At 40.2% G+C, this 16,953-nt stretch overlaps 1 protein-coding gene across 2 annotated transcripts in view; it reads right to left on the bottom strand.

The window, feature by feature from the left end:
* The window catches only part of pkig (protein kinase (cAMP-dependent, catalytic) inhibitor gamma), a 99,718-nt gene that overhangs the window by 69,476 nt on the left and 13,289 nt on the right, over window positions 1-16,953 (bottom strand). The window contains exon 1 of one of the 2 annotated variants that reach the window (XM_039734759.1): window positions 10,287-10,676. The exons of the other annotated variant lie outside the window; for it this stretch is intronic. The gene's annotated coding sequence lies outside the window, so the exon portion shown is untranslated. Of the gene's footprint in view, window positions 1-10,286; window positions 10,677-16,953 lie in introns of those variants that run through there. 2 annotated transcript variants of the gene reach the window in all.

Genomic DNA, 16,953 nt, shown 5'->3' with positions numbered 1-16,953 from the left:
ATCATGAATACTTCAGTATCTTTGACTGATTGCTTCAGATTTGCTCTTGTTCTTCTCCGCTCCATAAATAAGTAACCAGCAGCAGGCTGTCGGATCCAGTTTGAATTAGATGCCCTGTATTTCATTTAGATTTTTTACTCTTTCCTTCTAATAAAATTCTTAAAATGAACAAAAATTATCCTTTAGTTAATGACTGGGTATAATAAAAACTTTCATCCACCATGCCCACTGTGGACCAAGAATGGTATTCACGGTCTAGAGACATTGTAGGAAAACACTAAAACAACTTGTTGAATACAAGGCCTATTTTGGTGAAATTAACCTCCACGTAGTGGTCAATTTCTAGTTGAAAAATATTGTGTCTGAACATTCATTAGATGAACCTTTCCACAGCCTAATCTTGTATTGCTTTAATCCGATTCAATGTCCTAGGAGCCGATACTGGCATCACCAGGCACAAATTATTAAAGTGCTATGAAGGAGGTGCCAGTCAATTGCAGTCAAGCAGATTAGTCTCCAATTGACCTGATGTGTACATCCTATGGAAGTGGGAATAAGACCACTATTATAGTTACAAATGGTACTATAAAAATAGATATGCATGAAAGACACTATAAAATGGTTCGTTAGATGTGAAAGGCATGACCAACCGAACGATCTATAGACAAGCAGGCAGATGGTATGAATGACACTATAAAATGGTTAGCTAGATTTGAAATGCATGACAGACAGACAGATATACCCCTAACCCTAACCCTCAGTGCTCCTGTAGACTACAGCATATTCTCCTTTCCCATACACTCCTTTCTCCAACAGTTCACAATCTTCCAACAGTTTTCTCCATTGACTTGACCTCGCAGTGTGTGTTTCGGCTTTCCTCTTGACTCTTTCCTCACTAGATTTATGGGGTCATGTGCCCTGATCTTCCCTTTAGGTATTGTTGAATGCAAGATGGGGTAAAACATTCAACTCGAGCCAGAAAGAGATTCCTTTGAAGGCATTACGAAACCGGAAACTTAGAGAAGAAAATAAAACCCTACAGGCAATGCAACCCTAGTTGGCTAACTTTGTGACTTCCAGCTATACATTGGTTGTCAGCCAAATTAGTTAACATGTGATGGAAAAACAGTGTTATTATCATTAAAGATAACATCTGCTTTTCCTTAAAATATGAAGATCAGAGCAGATGAGGGACGAGTGGATGGTCCCGCATTATGGTTTGCTTTGAAGGCTGACTTAATTTGGTTTTCACAGTCACTGAGCCACCTGTAACAGAACCCTACATCAAAAGCAGGGTGGCTATTTGAAAATGTAATTACAGTTCCCAGTATAAAACTAATTCTATCAAAAGCAACAGAAATATTATTCTGAAGCCAATGAAAAAATGGACGTCAGAACTCAATTAAGTACGGACATTACAACAATATAATGCAGATGAACAAACGGCCACCTCAGCATTTCCTTTGTGCAACAACAACAAGTAAGCTACCTCAGAGTTAATCACCTAAATTCACATTTTACTCTATGGACAGCAAGGCAACCCCTTGTACTGCCTATTTCTGATTTTCTTATTGCTGCTGGTCTTTATTTATTTATTTACTAGTGAAACACACGGTCCGATCTACTACAAAAGTCTAGATACATATAACAGTTAACTCTCAACCCATCATGTACAAATATAAGCATTTACACTTAAGGTTTCTAAAGATGTATCCACTATGCCCTGGGGGGATTATCAATAGATGGACTTGCAGGGGCCATGCTTTAATTACAATATACTTTTCAACCTTTCCATAAAGTGGCCACCAGGTTGACACAATTTATTTTTTTGAATGTCCACAACATATGGGGTCATAGGCTTTCGATTAAGACCAAGGTTCTAGCCCCATTACTTCACGAATAACTCCATGACTGACAAACCCTTGCGCTATATCCACCTTAAGAAAAAGGATAAGTGTCTGTGTGTCCATCTAGTTGCAATGTCTGTTATTCCAACAGACAGCGCATCACAATCATTTTTAGTAATAAAATGTATTTCATTTGCTATTCTAATAGATGACGCATCACAAACTTTAGCACTGCTTTTACAAATTCATTATCAAATGGTATAGAACAGAGAAATAGCAACCAAATGGACACACAGATACACCAGTCCTTACTTTAAGGTGAAGAATTTACATCGGCGTGTTGCACTTTCAAGGTTATTTTTTTTTTTTTAAGTGAAGATGATTTCACCTCACCTTCCTTATCCCAATACCACTCTTATCTCTGAAAATCTGTAAAAGTTATAACGTAAGATTTCTAAATTTATTACGAATCTTTAATTACTAACATTAATAAAATTATAAGGAACAAAGCAGGCAACCGCAAGAGAAACAACACAAGTGCAGGTGCGAGAAATAAAGAATGAGAGTTAACGTTACACTTCTAGTGGTGAAAATTAAGTGATTAAAAAGAAAAATGAGTTAATGGAACAGTTGGCATTATAGGTGGGAAATGCACTAATAGAAACAATAAAAAAAAAAATGTTATTCCCAATTATACAGTGCCTGTGTCATCATTGTCTTTGGTTTCGCTGCCCGTTGATGGATGTGTAGGGCGCATGCTCAAGAACCGTTTGACTCATGAGTCTAAACTCATTTGAGTCATGAACAAGTTGCTACTCAAGAATCAGTCTAAGGCCGGGGATCTACTTAACGCTAAGTGACGTGTGAACCTGAGGACACGGCTGTTACACAAGCACCATACCATCTATACTTGAGTGCGTACTTTAAATAAATCTGGAGGATTCCACCAGGTGTCAGTGTGAGAAATCACCAATGGGGAAAAACAACGCCCGGTTTCGCCAAGTTGTGAGATGAGGGAAGAAAGATATTAAAATTCAAATTATTTGCATTCTGATACTGTTGATTTGCAAAAAAAGGACAACAACAGCGACACAGAATGTCGAGACAGCATGAGATACCTTTAAATTGATTGCGACATTACGATGAGGTATATGCAGCACTTGTATTGCCTCTGTAAGAAATGGATGAGGAAAAGCACCATGAAAACATTTGCATGTCTGCATTCAAGTCTGATGATTTGCTTCACTGCATCGAACCATTCACCAAACATCGAAGCATGCAGAGTTATCCTGTTGAAGCTGCATTGTCGTCACGTGTTGATGGTAAACAACGATGCAGACATCATGTACCAAAACTTGTGCGCGCGCACACACACACACACACACCACCCATAATTTTTGCTGGTACTGCAATTCACCCACGCGTTGCGTTAATTTCTGATGACATGCACAGAGGACACTTCAAAAGAATGCTGGAAATGCATGGCAGCCGGGATGTATGTGCGTGCACATTCTGAGTGTGAAGTATAACCAGGCCCTTACAACTCTTATTCAGTTGATTTGTCAACGAGTCAGTACCCAAAAGTCAGTCTACCCATTCTCAGACATTTGGCGAATGAATCATTACGAGTTGCACAATTCTCATTCACTTATGATTTTGTAATGTAACGTCTTATTTTTAATTATGCATCTTTGATATGTTATAATGCTTTGTGTTTGGAAACAGGGCAATGGCATATGAATATCATCTTAAATATATACAGTAATTAATCATATCTTTATAATGAATTAAATATAAATTAACAAGCAATAATATGAATTATATACTTACTAGCCGAAGCCCACCGTAGCATACGGCGGTGCAAGAATAGGAACGGAAAACGGTAAGAAAGGAATTCAGTATAACAAAGGCTTAGGAAACCACCGTCGCAGTATAACAAAAACAGCAAGGAGCGAAACCAACGCCGACAATGGTCGACAGAGTACCTTCCTGTAGCAGGCTATGGAAAACATAGACATATATAGATAGACGCCGCATTCACTGTGTTGCCCAGTCGACACGATAAGTCAGCGCGTCCGCCCTATTGCGAGTCGTAAAAGTGCCATTTAAACTAATACAGGTAGATGTAGAAAAACGGGTTTTGTGATGAAAAAACAATAACGTTTTAAACAGTATCGTTTACATACAACAGATTTTGGTGAATCGTTTATATGCAATTATTTATATCCATTTATACACTAATAATGGCAATTATTAAATAATAATTATTATTATTAAATAATTCCTCCCGTATAAGTAACATTTCTCTGACTGCTTTCTTCCATCTCTGAAACATTTCTAGACTTTGTCCTGTTCTTACGCAACACAGTACTAAAGTATTGGTTAATGCCTGAGTCACCTCACGTATAGATTACTGTAATGCTATTCTATCTGTCATCCCACAAAAACGTATCCATAAACACAATTTATTCAAAATTCTGCTGCCAGGATAATAACCTGCTGTTCTAAATCCACTGAACATACTAAACCTATTCTCTCTCAACTTCACTGGCTCCCTGTTAACTACAGAATACAATACTAAATACCGCTCTTAACATTTAAAGCTCTCCACAACCTCACTGATCTCCTACAGACTGACACTCGTCTCGCTCACTCTGATTCTCTTCTGCTGCTGTACTTTCTGTACCACACATCAAACACTGTGCTATGGGAGCTCGAGCATCTCTCATAGTACTCCTCAACTCGGGAATTCTCTTCTCTCTCATATACATCAGCTCGATTCAATAACACATTTTAAAACTAACCTCAAAACTTATCTTTTCAAACTGGCATACCAACTGTAAAAATTTGCCCTGTTACTGCCAGTTATCTTCGTTTGGTAATTATTGCTGTTTGATCGAGAGCGACGGTAGACACAGAAGTAGGATTAGAGATGGCGGGCGGGGCTCTGCTGTACGTATCCCACGGTCTTAGAGTTGGTGGGCGGGGCTCTGTGAGTTGCCGGGCGTAGCTCTCTGTCTTGCATGCCCTTAGTGAATTATATATATATATATATATATATATATAGATATACACATATAAGTTCTTATATATGAAATTAATGTACAATTTATGAAGTTATACATTTGAGATGTGATCAGAGGGACCCCCCCCATGGAACAACAGTATAAGCCATCTCTAAAAATGAATCAAATGACTCATGGTTCAAAATAATCGATCTACTTAAACGAGTAGTTTTCAAGACTTGATTTAGTAACCTGAATTGAAATGTTCATCACCATAAAATGGAGGAATTATAGAACAAAAGGCAGAGCAGAGTCTTCTTTCTCATGGGACTGCGGTCCTTTAACGTGGGTAGTGCCAGCCTTTACATGCCCCGTAACTCTGCTGTGGTGTACAGGGCTTCAAGAGAGGCCTGCAGAATCAACAAGCTAAATAAAAGGGCGGGTCACTTAGGGGATGCACTCTGGACCCCCTAATGGTTGTAGAGAAGGAGAGAATTGAAACAAAACTGTGTGCGATTATGAACAATACTGCACATCCTCACTCTTACACACCACCATTGAGGACTTTTAGCCAATGAATTATTCAGTAGATGTGTGGCAAGAAACAGCACTGGGGCCTCATTATTTCAACAGCAGTATACAGACCTTATTATTATTTTGATGCACATTTTCCAACTCTAAACCATAACCTGAATGCTTATTGGATGTAATCATTTTCAGTTGCTGTGTAGTTGTTTAATATGGGATGGTGTGGATTAAAGTGAACTTTTAACCCTAACCCTAATACTAAGGTAGGCATAATTATTAGGCATCTTTATTAGATCAGTTAAAATGGGTCAAAAAACAGATTTAACCGACACTTAAAAGTTCTAAATTGTGAAATGCCTTTCTGACGGATTCAACATTCTGGAAACTGCTAAACTATTGAGGCCTGACCAATAGACAATTAAACGTTTTGTTGCAAATAGTCAGCAGGGCCGCATAAAATACATGGAGAAGAAAAGATGCCAGTTCCAGCTCTAGCATTCTTGCTGCCCTAGGCAATAGTGAAAATCTCACGCTTAAACCACAGAGTCTTCAAAGCAATTGCTCTCCATATCATATAAAGTAATTGCTGATCAAAAAATGTGTGAAATCCAAAAGGGTACAGACTCCACACAAGTCGAGAGCGCACAGATGTCTGATCAGAAATTTGGGGATGGGGGTTGGGTTCTCCCTATGGACACAACGCTTAAATGGATGTGATATCCAAGGTTGGGGTGTGGGGGTGCCAACTTGGAGACTCATACAAGTCATACATCATGGAAGATCAGCAAAGCCATACCCTCCTGATGCCAACAATTTTGCCTCTCATAGTTGACAAAATACCACCCTCCCAAAACTTTGCTACATTAGATGACCACCTAGTTCACCTATATGTTAGAGATGGCCATCAAAGGTGTATATTAACTGCAAAAGACCTTAGAAATATTAATCAAGAAACTACCAGAAACCCACTACCCTCCACTGCCACCATATTCCAGAAATGCACCCTACCTAGAATGTCCAGACGTACAAGGTGTCAACCACCACTGAATAAGATTCACAAGATGAAGCATCAAGCTTGGGCCAAGCAGTAAGTGAAGACTGCTTTCCCAAGGATTTTATGGACAGATGAAGTGAGAGTGATTATTGTTGGACCAGATAGATGGATCACTAATGGACACATGGCACCAGCAGTGGGGTGGAGGAAGGTAGTGCTGGTGTGGGTGGTTATCATGAAGGAAAAGCTAAGAGTTGAAGATGGACTGAAAATCAATTCCCAGTTTCTTGAACATGTTTTCTTCAAACAGTGGGACAAGAGAAATCAGCAGCCTTGAAGAAGGCCATGATCTTTATACAGAACAATGCCCCATCACATGTATGTAAAATACGAGACAACTAAATAATGACCAGGCCCGTTTTCTCACCTGGCATCAGGTGCTTTCACGCCTTATTTGTCTGGTTTGGCTTTTTCAAACTGTGGAGCGATTTCCCAGAAAGACTAGTTCATTTAGGCAGACATGAGCACACCAAATGCAATCAGGTTCAGGCCAAAACCACCAGACCGAGATCCTGTAGATAAGGTGGTGTCGATGCAGTACCAAGCAAACCCTGGAATGTTTTATATGAGGCATAAATGTGATCTGATACATGACAAATTTAACTACCATAAAACACTGTGCATTATGGGTGAAATTCTGCCTGCTATGGTCCACCATGCTAAGCATCTGCTGTTGGTAATTAGGGAATCTCATTCACAGCATACATGAGTCGAGGGTTATCATGGAGCATTAAATCTAATGAAAAGGTAAAAATAAATATGCAAGTAAGTGCAAATGTCACCAAATTCGCATAAAACAAGTCGCACAACTGCCAGTCAATGAGCGCAACCCTAGCACCAGATACGCAGCCCTCCAGCACTCGATCGTACACCAGTGGATAAAGGAAAAAAAAAATGGTGTAAAATCACTTGTGATTGGGTCAATCAAAATAAATACAACGGTGGCAAAAAATGACTAGCAATGTCCTGTGAGACAGACAATCAAATCCCCTATTCTTACACCTATAAAGTGATGGGCACATGTGCGGCATCCTCTCAATGCGATTGCTTTTCAGGAAAGGTGTGGATACAGTATATTAACTTTGACGTAGGTAGTGAATGTTGATCAGACTCTCCAGAATAAACACTATTAGCAAATAGTTATAGAAGGCAAGACCAGTTTAAGTGAATTAAGTAATTGCAACACAAACACTGACTTAATCAGTTTTGACGTGAAAAGATGCCAACGAAAGAAGAGAAGAAGCGGGCCGCTACGGTGGAGAAAAGAAGAGCTGCTCAGGAAGCAGCAAGCGCATCAACCTCTGAGCAAACGGATGCTAAACAAACAGAGGAAGAAAACTAGGATTGCTCAAGTCAAGAGTATTCACAGCACGTTATGGGGCAGTGAGCCGTTACTGGTCTTTTTAGAGTGTCCTTCATATCTACCTATCTAAACATTTTATAGTGCCTTTTATAGCTATATATCTACAGTATCTAAATGTGAACTTTTAAGTGACCTAAATATGACTGAGTGTGGGTGAGGAGTCATCTGTTGTTTGACCACAGGAAGTGAAGACCCACAGTCTACTGTTTCAAACCGTCCGACTAAAGGTGCCGAGGTTCTGCTGCTAGTCTGACCAGGAGGCACTGCCAGGTGTGGAGATCAGTAAGGGTTCAACACGTTGGCAGGCCTAGTTTTGTGCTTGCTATTTTCCTTAGCAATCATAGATCTCTCTTCATGTACTATACTCGCACAGAACTGCACATTATTTATTGAATTTTATTCACTGAATAATTGAAAATGCAAATTCTCCTTGTGTTCTTATTTAGGTACATCACCTTTATCTACAGACATTGCTTACATGAAGATCTGTTGTTTGCGTGTTCAGATATGTTGGCAACAATTTCCATTTGCTGTTTCACATGACTGTAAACGATGCTGCTAAAGTTCCTAATACAAACCCCTACACTATTTTATATCAGGGCATCGCCGCCATTTGTTTATTTTACTCATTTTTGGTTTGAAGGGAGAAAACTGGAATGGGATTTGGAGTTGGATAAAAACACAGCACACCAACCAACGTGCAAACTCCACACAGTTAATGGCCGGCCCGAGATTTGAACCCAGGACTCTGTAACTGTTAGGCGGCAGCAGCAGCACTAATCCATGCATTATTCTGAGACTTCTAACAGATAAAATAGTGTTACAAAAAACAAAAATACATAAAATTAAAAACAAACAAAAACAATAGGAGTTAAATGTGTATACGCATCTATGGAATTTATATAAGTTGGGTTCCCATACTCCCTAATTTACACTCCTACACTCATTCCTAGCAGGGCATAGCTGCCTGTTTACCTAACATAAATATTTTAGGATGTGGGAAGAAATTCCAAATGTTCACAGGGAAAACACACACACAAACAGTATGGGAGAATGTATAAATTCTACACATATCATGGGCAAGTCACAAGTTGAACTCAGGCCTCTAAGACAATTATTTGAAAACGTAAAATGAGAATCAGTCATCCATCCATCCATTTTCTAACCCGCTGAATCCGAATAGGGTCACGGGGGTCTGCTGGAGCCAATCCCAGCCAACACAGGGCACAAGGCAGGAACCAATCCTGGGCAGGGTGCCAACCCACCGCAGGACACACACAAACACACCCACACACCAATCACACACTAGGGCCAATTCAGAATCGCCAATCCACCTAACCTGGAATCAGTCAGATATATTTAATAATATACAATTTATGTGCAGTACATTAGGTCCTTAAAATCCCTCATGTGAAATGCTTGCATATATTTAACACAGTAAAGAAACAATTAGCAAACAATAAAATAATTCCTTTCTTCTTTGAACATGCCTGCTGCAGCTCTGGTATTGTAGGTAGGATTGAGCCTTTCCTGACAGTCCTGGATGGGTGGCATTTGCTCACTCATGCCCACAACAGGTAATCTAAAACATACAGCACGTCACTGTGAAGTGACAGAAGGTAAGAGACCCCAACAGTGCGACTTCTGGACTTTGAACATGGTGCTATGGGGTTGCAGAGCATCAGTGTCTCCCTAAAAGAGACGGGTCTAGCTGCAGACCTCCTGATCTCTGCTGAACAGCCAATTGGACTGCACATTTTTATCATTGTCAGACAAACCTCCCACAACCCTAATTTTAGCCATACTGTAACGGTGTGTCGAGTAACGTCATTATTAAATAATGCAAATTGACAACCTCCTCAACAGGGGAGAGCTCTGGAGACCTACATCAAATTACCTTCACAAATTTATTTACATCAGCCAAACCCCGCCTCTTCGTTTGCATCTCTTGGCCACACCCTAATCATAGTTGCCTTCTCCAAAACTTTACATTCATCGATCAGTCACGCCCCCAGATTGCTTTGCATCGGTCGGCTCCGCCCCCTCCCACCTAGTCATAACACTGCACAGTGAACCTGAACGCTCCTGGCACCTAAAACCCTGAACTTCTCTTTGGCTTTGATAAAGTACTGTAAAATAAAGTAAAATCCTTTTAAGATGATAAACGGTTAAATTTTACGTGGACACCCTTGAACGAATTTCCCCACGTCTGCTTACATTTCTCCAGATATCTGAAATAATGACAGGTTGCCAGCGCCGAAACAAAGCAGCAGCTTTCTTCCTTTCATTTAAAAAAAAAACAAAAAAAAACGAGATATGTTAACGTTAGGACGCAGCGCGGATTTTGTAAGCGATTCCTTCAATATGCCACGTTCATTCCATATTTCAGAAATAAGCTCCTTTAAACTGACCGACGTTTAACAGCCTGTCGTTTTCCCAACACACAGTAGCAGGTACAACAGAAAGGATTTATTTAGCGCTTCACTTACCAGCTTTGACAGGAAAGATAAATCGCTCTTATTTGAATTCCAGCATATTTAATGCCAGGCCTTGAAATGCAAACTTCCCTCTCCGCTTCCCAGTCCAGTTATTGTTTCCAGACCCTCTCCCTGACGAACAGATTCCACATTTAGATCATGTGGTCGCGGAGCCAGTCCCGCAGGACGTGGGCGTGATGTAATTCGATTTGCTGGATAGCACAGAGAAGGAGGGAGCGACGGGGTCCCACAGCATAGCTGCTCATTTGCTTTCTTCGGGATGTGAAAATGACAATGTTTATCTTCACTTCGTAATTAGTGCCATAAACACCTCGGGCATCCCTGTCCCTGAAGCAGCCAGCCTGTCAGCTTTTCATGGAGCCTCCACGGTGCTGAACTCAAAGGACTGAGCGACTCGCCCACCGCACTTGAGGCGTGACTCATTTCAACGGAGCGCTAAAGAAAGAAAGGCGCAACAGACGGCAAGCTGAGGTTGGCGCGGATGTGTGGGCACTGTGGCACTCCGATGTGCAGACAATGCAGTGGCAGCACAATCGGCAGTGGCTGAAATCAGCTCGAGGGCTCTCTTCATTGCTTGCTAGCACGGAATTCTTGAACCTGGCGAGACCGAAGACGACGATCTCTTGAATATTGTACATACAATTAAAAATGCCTCTGGAGGGCAACTGTGCTGCACCCCTGCCAACAGATTTGCCCTTGGCAGCGAATTTATATGCAGTACATTTGTTACGCCTGTCACTACTCCTGTGTTTTATTATTAGTTTTACTGCTGGGATAGGCTTCGGCGACCCCGCAACCCTGTGCAAGACTAAACCGACTTAGACAATTACTATTATTATTTATTTATTACTACCTTATTTGAAATTATTACTTTCCATTCATTTACCTATTATCTGTTATAGTATAGTTCCTTACCTATCTTCACTTTATGTATATTTTGTACCGCGATCCTGGTGAACGTTATTTTGTGCCACCATATGCTGCAGTACGGAGTACGGATTTTATGACAATAAAGCCACTTGACTTCACTTGGAGTCCATCCACAATTCAGACATTTGTCACATTTCTATATTGCCTGTACTTAATTAAGCAGGTTTGAGAACTTTACAATAAATTGTACAGTATAATCACTGAATGCAAATAGTCTGATACCAGTCAGGCAAAGGCATCGTCAAAACATGGCGAAAAAGGCGTCACGTCCATTTATTCTCAAATCCTGCTTTTTGCCACTGTACACTGTAAAAAAAAAAAAAAAAAGTTTAAATTTACGGTAAAAACTGGCAGCTGGGGTCGCCAGGATTTTACCGTAAAAAAGAAGGCAACCATATTTTTTTGTCTACGGTACACTTTAAAAAATAATGTTCAATTAACGGTAAAATACTGGCAAGCTGGGTTGCCAAAATTTTACTGTAATAAATAAGGTGACAATATTTTTAGGCCTACAGTATAATTTTGTAGTAATAACTATTTGGTCTTTGCAACAAACTCCAACAGAAAGGAATGTTTAACCATAACCAGAAATTCATGTTGTATAATAAATATGACAATCAATAAACAATATGTACTGGCAGGGTTAAACCACAGCACACAGTTTGTATCAGTTAATTAACAACAACCAACAGCAAACATGTTCCACTTAATTATTCACATTAAAAACAATTCAGTGTTTAAGGAAATTACGGCACGTTGCCTGGTAGGGAAGTAAAGTTTTCTCTTTTGTGGTGTATGGTGTCCTACTTATCGAATACAACGCACCATAAATCAGCTTTCATAACCTCAAAAAACCTTCAGCACGTGGGGAAAAATAAGTCTGCTAAATTAGGTTAAGTTTTTTCCCTACTATTCAAAGGTATGCGGTTCACCAGGAACGATATTGTTAAAAAGGGGCGTGTCCTTATGCAAATATCGTAACCGGTTTTACTGAAACAGTGATTTACCGTTTTATATTTTACGGTTGTTTACCTTCGTTATTTAACAGTTTTACACTGTAAAATTAACAGATTTTTTTCAGTATAACTGTAATGCATCAATAAACGGTATTTAGCATATTTTGAAGGTAGAAAAATATTGATTTTACAGAACTTGGCTGTAAAAAATAATGAAATTTATTGTTTAAGATATACAGGTAATTTTCAGTAGAACATAAGGTAACTTTACTTTTTTTCAGAAAAGGTCTTTTACCTTCACCATTTACAGTATTTGTACCGTTAAATTTACTGACATTTTTTACAGTGTAGCCTAAATGCTATGAGAGAGCGATGAAATGTACGATGAACAAACTTAACTTAAAAATACCAGTCTTTGGGTAAGCAAAATTAACGATGACACACTGATCTTACTAGTACGTCATGGTGAGTCTGTGGTACAAAATTCAGTTCCAAGTATCGTAATACTTTCTGCAAATTTTCCGCACAATTGCCCATCTAAAGCAGAGTATAGGGTGGTCCAGATCTAAATTATGCAATTTTCATTACGCTATAACTTAAGTTTATTACATAGAAAAATCACCCGAAAAATCCCGGACCATCGAGAAGTATGCGAATTGATGACATGAAGAACTGGAATTGTCCCCGCATAAATCAAGGTCATCCAGACGATCTGGATCTGCATAATTAGATCTGGACCACTCTGTACATCCATCCATTATCCAACCCGCTATATCCTAACTACAAGGTCACGGGGGTCTGCTGGAGCCAATCCCAGCCAACACAGGGCGCAAGGCAGGAAGCAAACCCTGGGCAGGGCGCCAGCCCACCGCAGACTCGACATTCACACACAGAGTCATTTTCTTAACCAGCTTTGTCCAGGGCAGGGGGAAGCTGTAACATGTGGCAGCAAGAACAGGGCACAGTGTTTTATTATCAATGACATCATGTGTAGGTTGAACTAAAGCAATCCACTAAAATAAAAACAACTGTTCAGAGGGTATAAAACAGGGCTGAGACCGCCATACTAAAGAGGGTGAGGTTGAGGTAGATGTGACGATTATTTAACCAGCAATTCTTACACCGTTGTAAAAATGAGCATAGTGACAATACTTAAGGTGGTCATCCTGCATCATCAAGGTCCTGCCCAGATGCCAGATGTGCTATGCAAACTGAAGAGTGAGGCTGAGGACTGAAAACACAGTGGCCGGCTATGGAAACGTAGAGCAGCAAATGAGAATTACCATACGTCCTTCTGACTTCCTTTTGAAATAAATGATGTCTTGTACCGCTTGCCAAAACTACTGGGGTCCTAGGGTATCCATCTAGAGTCTTCATGGAAGAATTGCAACCAAAAAGCATCTCCCTCAAGGTTGAAATAAAGCCAAACAACTCAGCAATGCATGAAAACACAAGGATTCCAGTGCAGACAAATGGCAGAAGGGACTTTGGACAGATGCATCGAAATTTGAAATTTTGACTCCAACAGAAGGCAGTTTGTATGGGCTGCAGAATGTTATATGGATGAATGTCTACATGGTGGTGGTCCTCTGCAGGTGTGGGGCTGCATTTCTGCAAACTGAGTGGGTGATTTGACCAAAACCGATTCCTGAAGTCCAACTTGAGTCAAGTGATGGGAATCGAGTCTCCCATCTCTGGTCTTACAGCATAACAATGAAGAGCACATGGCCAAATTCATCAAAAGAGGAACAGGAAATCATGCAACAGATGGTATGCCCAAGTATTCAGGAGAAAAGTAGTGATGGTACTGAAAGTATACTAAGTACTAGTGCTTCAAGTTTAGAAGAAACAAAGAAAAAGAACATTGCTGATACTTCAGAATGTGCAATACAAACCAAAAAGAGAAAAGGAAACTCTGTTAGGCATGACGATAAAGGAGTATTTAAAGCTTGGTTTCATTGTAGCCCCTGGCAGTGAACTATCGCCATGGCCTTTGTATGTAGTATGTTCTGTCAAATGACGTTATGAAACCTTCCAAACTCGCTTGTCATTTTCATTCAAAGCATAGAGATTTTACTGATAAGCCACTGGACACCTCCCTTCAGGGGGTCTTGAAATATTTTTTACATTAAGAAATAAAATGGATGCAATCAAAATGAAACTGGCTCTTTGGGATAGTCGCATACAAGAGGAAGATATAGAAATGTTCCACTTCCGGGAGAATTTTTCGATTGCTGCAGATGTTAACCAGAAAGACATATTGAACATAAGTCAAAATTTAAGGGCGTTAGCTGAAAACTTTAATAATGATTTCCCTGAAAATGAGGATCGTCGTAGAGGTAACCTCTGGATTAATAATCCCTTCTTGGAAGATAGAAAATCATGCGCACTGTTGATCGAGTTGTCTTCTAATGTCACTCTGGTGTCCAGACATAAAATGCAATCAATGTCTCAATTTTGTACATCACTCGAAAACGAACATCCATCTCCGAGTTATAAAGCTATCAAATTTGTTGTTTGTTTTTTTCGACTTCCTGTTTGCGTGAAGAGACTTTTTCAGCCTTGTCAGTAATAAAAACCAAGCAGAGAAATCAAATGGATGTTAATGCAGCGCTTTGTCTCTCAGAAACAACGCTGCAGCCATGTACAGTGAGTACAGAAAGTATTCAGACCCCCTTCAGTTTTTCACTCTTTGTTATATCACAGCCATTTGCTAAAATCATTTAAATTAATTTTTTCCTCATTAATGTACACACAGCACCCCATATTGACAGACCAAAAAAAAAAAAAGAATTGTTGAAATTGTTGCAGATTTATTAACTGAAATATCACATGGTCCTAAGTATTCAGACCCTTTGCTCAGTATTTAGTAGAAGCACCCTTTTGAGCTAATACAGCCATGAGTCTTCTTGGGAAAGATGCAACAAGTTTTTCACACCAGGATTTGGGGATCCTCTGCCATTCCTCCTTGCAGATCCTCTCCAATTCTGTCAGGTTGGATGGTAAACGTTGGTGGACAGCCATTTTTAGGTCTCTCCAGAGATGCTCAATTGGGTTTAAGTCAGGGCTCTGGCTGGGCCATTCAAGAACAGTCACAGAGTTGTTGTGAAGCCACTCCTTCGTTATTTTAGCTGTGTGCTTAGGGTCATTGTCTTGTTGGAAGGTAAACCTTCGGCCCAGTCTGAGGTCCTTAGCACTCTGGAGAAGGTTTTTGTCGATGTTATCCCTGTACTTGGCCGCATTAATCTTTCCCTCGATTGCAACCAGTGGTCCTGTCCCTGCAGCTGAAAAACACCCCCACAGCATGATGCTACCACCGCCATGCTTCACTGTGGGGGACTGTATTGGACAAGTGATGAGAAGTGCCTGGTTGTCTCCACACATACCGCTTAGAATTAAGGCCAAAAAGTTAATCAGACCAGAGAATCTTATTTCTCACCATCTCAGAGTCCTTCAGGTGTCTTTTAGCAAACTCCATGCGGGCTGTCATGTGTCTTGCCTCTCCTCAGTGTGTGGAGACAACCAGGCACTGCTCATCACTTGTCCAATACAGTCCCCACAGTGAAGCATGGCGGTGGCATCATCATGCTGGCTGTGGGGGTGTTTTCAGCTGCAGGGACAGGACGACTGGTTGTAATCGAGGGAAAGATGAATGCGGCCAAGTACAGGGATATCCTGGACAAAAACCTTCTCCAGAGTGCTAAGGACCTCAGACTGGGCCGAAGGTTTACCTTCCAACAAGACAATGACCCTAAGCACACAGCTAAAATAACGAAGGAGTGGCTTCACAACAACTCTGTGACTGTTCTTGAATGGCCCAGCCAGAGCCCTGACTTAAACCCAACTGAGCATCTCTGGAGAGACCTACAAATGGCTGTCCACCAACATTTACCATCCAACCTGACAGAATTGGAGAGGATCTGCAAGGAGGAATGGCAGAGGATCCCCAAATCCAGGTGTGAAAAACTTGTTGCATCTTTCCCAAGAAGACTCATGGCTGTATTAGTTCAAAAGGGTGCTTCTACTAAATACTGAGCAAAGGGTCTGAATACTTAGGACCATGTGATATTTCAGTTTCTCTTTTTTAATAAATCTGCAACAATTTCAAAAATTATTTTTTTTGTCTGTCAATATGGAGTGCTGTGTGTACGTTAATGAGGAAAAAAATTAATTTAAATGATTTTAGCAAATGGCTGCAATATAACAAAGAGTGAAAAATTGAAGGGGGTCTGAATACTTTCCCTACCCACTGTATATCAAATTTTCTAACAAAGCAGCAGATGTAACACTAACTAAAAATTGTCATTTTATAACATTAGATTTAATAAATAAAATATTATCTACATTGGTTTTTATTCCTGTCTTAGTCTTCAGCCGGTCCGCGAAATATTTCACCTATTTTCGCTGGTCAGTCGGTGTAATAAGATTAGATTATCCTTATATATAATTTGATAGTATCCGTATGTATGGTATTCGTGTTGATACCCCAACTCAATACAAGTTAGAACCATGTAATGGGACTCTGCCTCTGTAGTTAGAACAGAACGTGGTAAACACTGACGCAGTATTGCATGATTGGCTAAGAATGTTCAAATGCTTCAGTGACGACGCTGGACGACCGAGTATAGTAAGTCAGTGTTGGTTCGAGCAGATAACAGCAAGTTCGGTTGGTTTTTGGAACGTTGGTTTGGTGGGGCGTACTTTCCAGGACTAACATCGTCGACTGACTTAAACACTTCGACAGCTCTGGAACCGTAAGTAATTTAGAATGC

Source organism: Polypterus senegalus, chromosome 14 (assembly GCF_016835505.1).
Source record: "Polypterus senegalus isolate Bchr_013 chromosome 14, ASM1683550v1, whole genome shotgun sequence".
NCBI classification, from domain to species: domain Eukaryota; kingdom Metazoa; phylum Chordata; class Cladistia; order Polypteriformes; family Polypteridae; genus Polypterus; species Polypterus senegalus.
The sequence above is the reverse complement of the archived record's forward strand: the minus strand, read 5'-3'. Positions and strand labels throughout refer to the sequence as shown.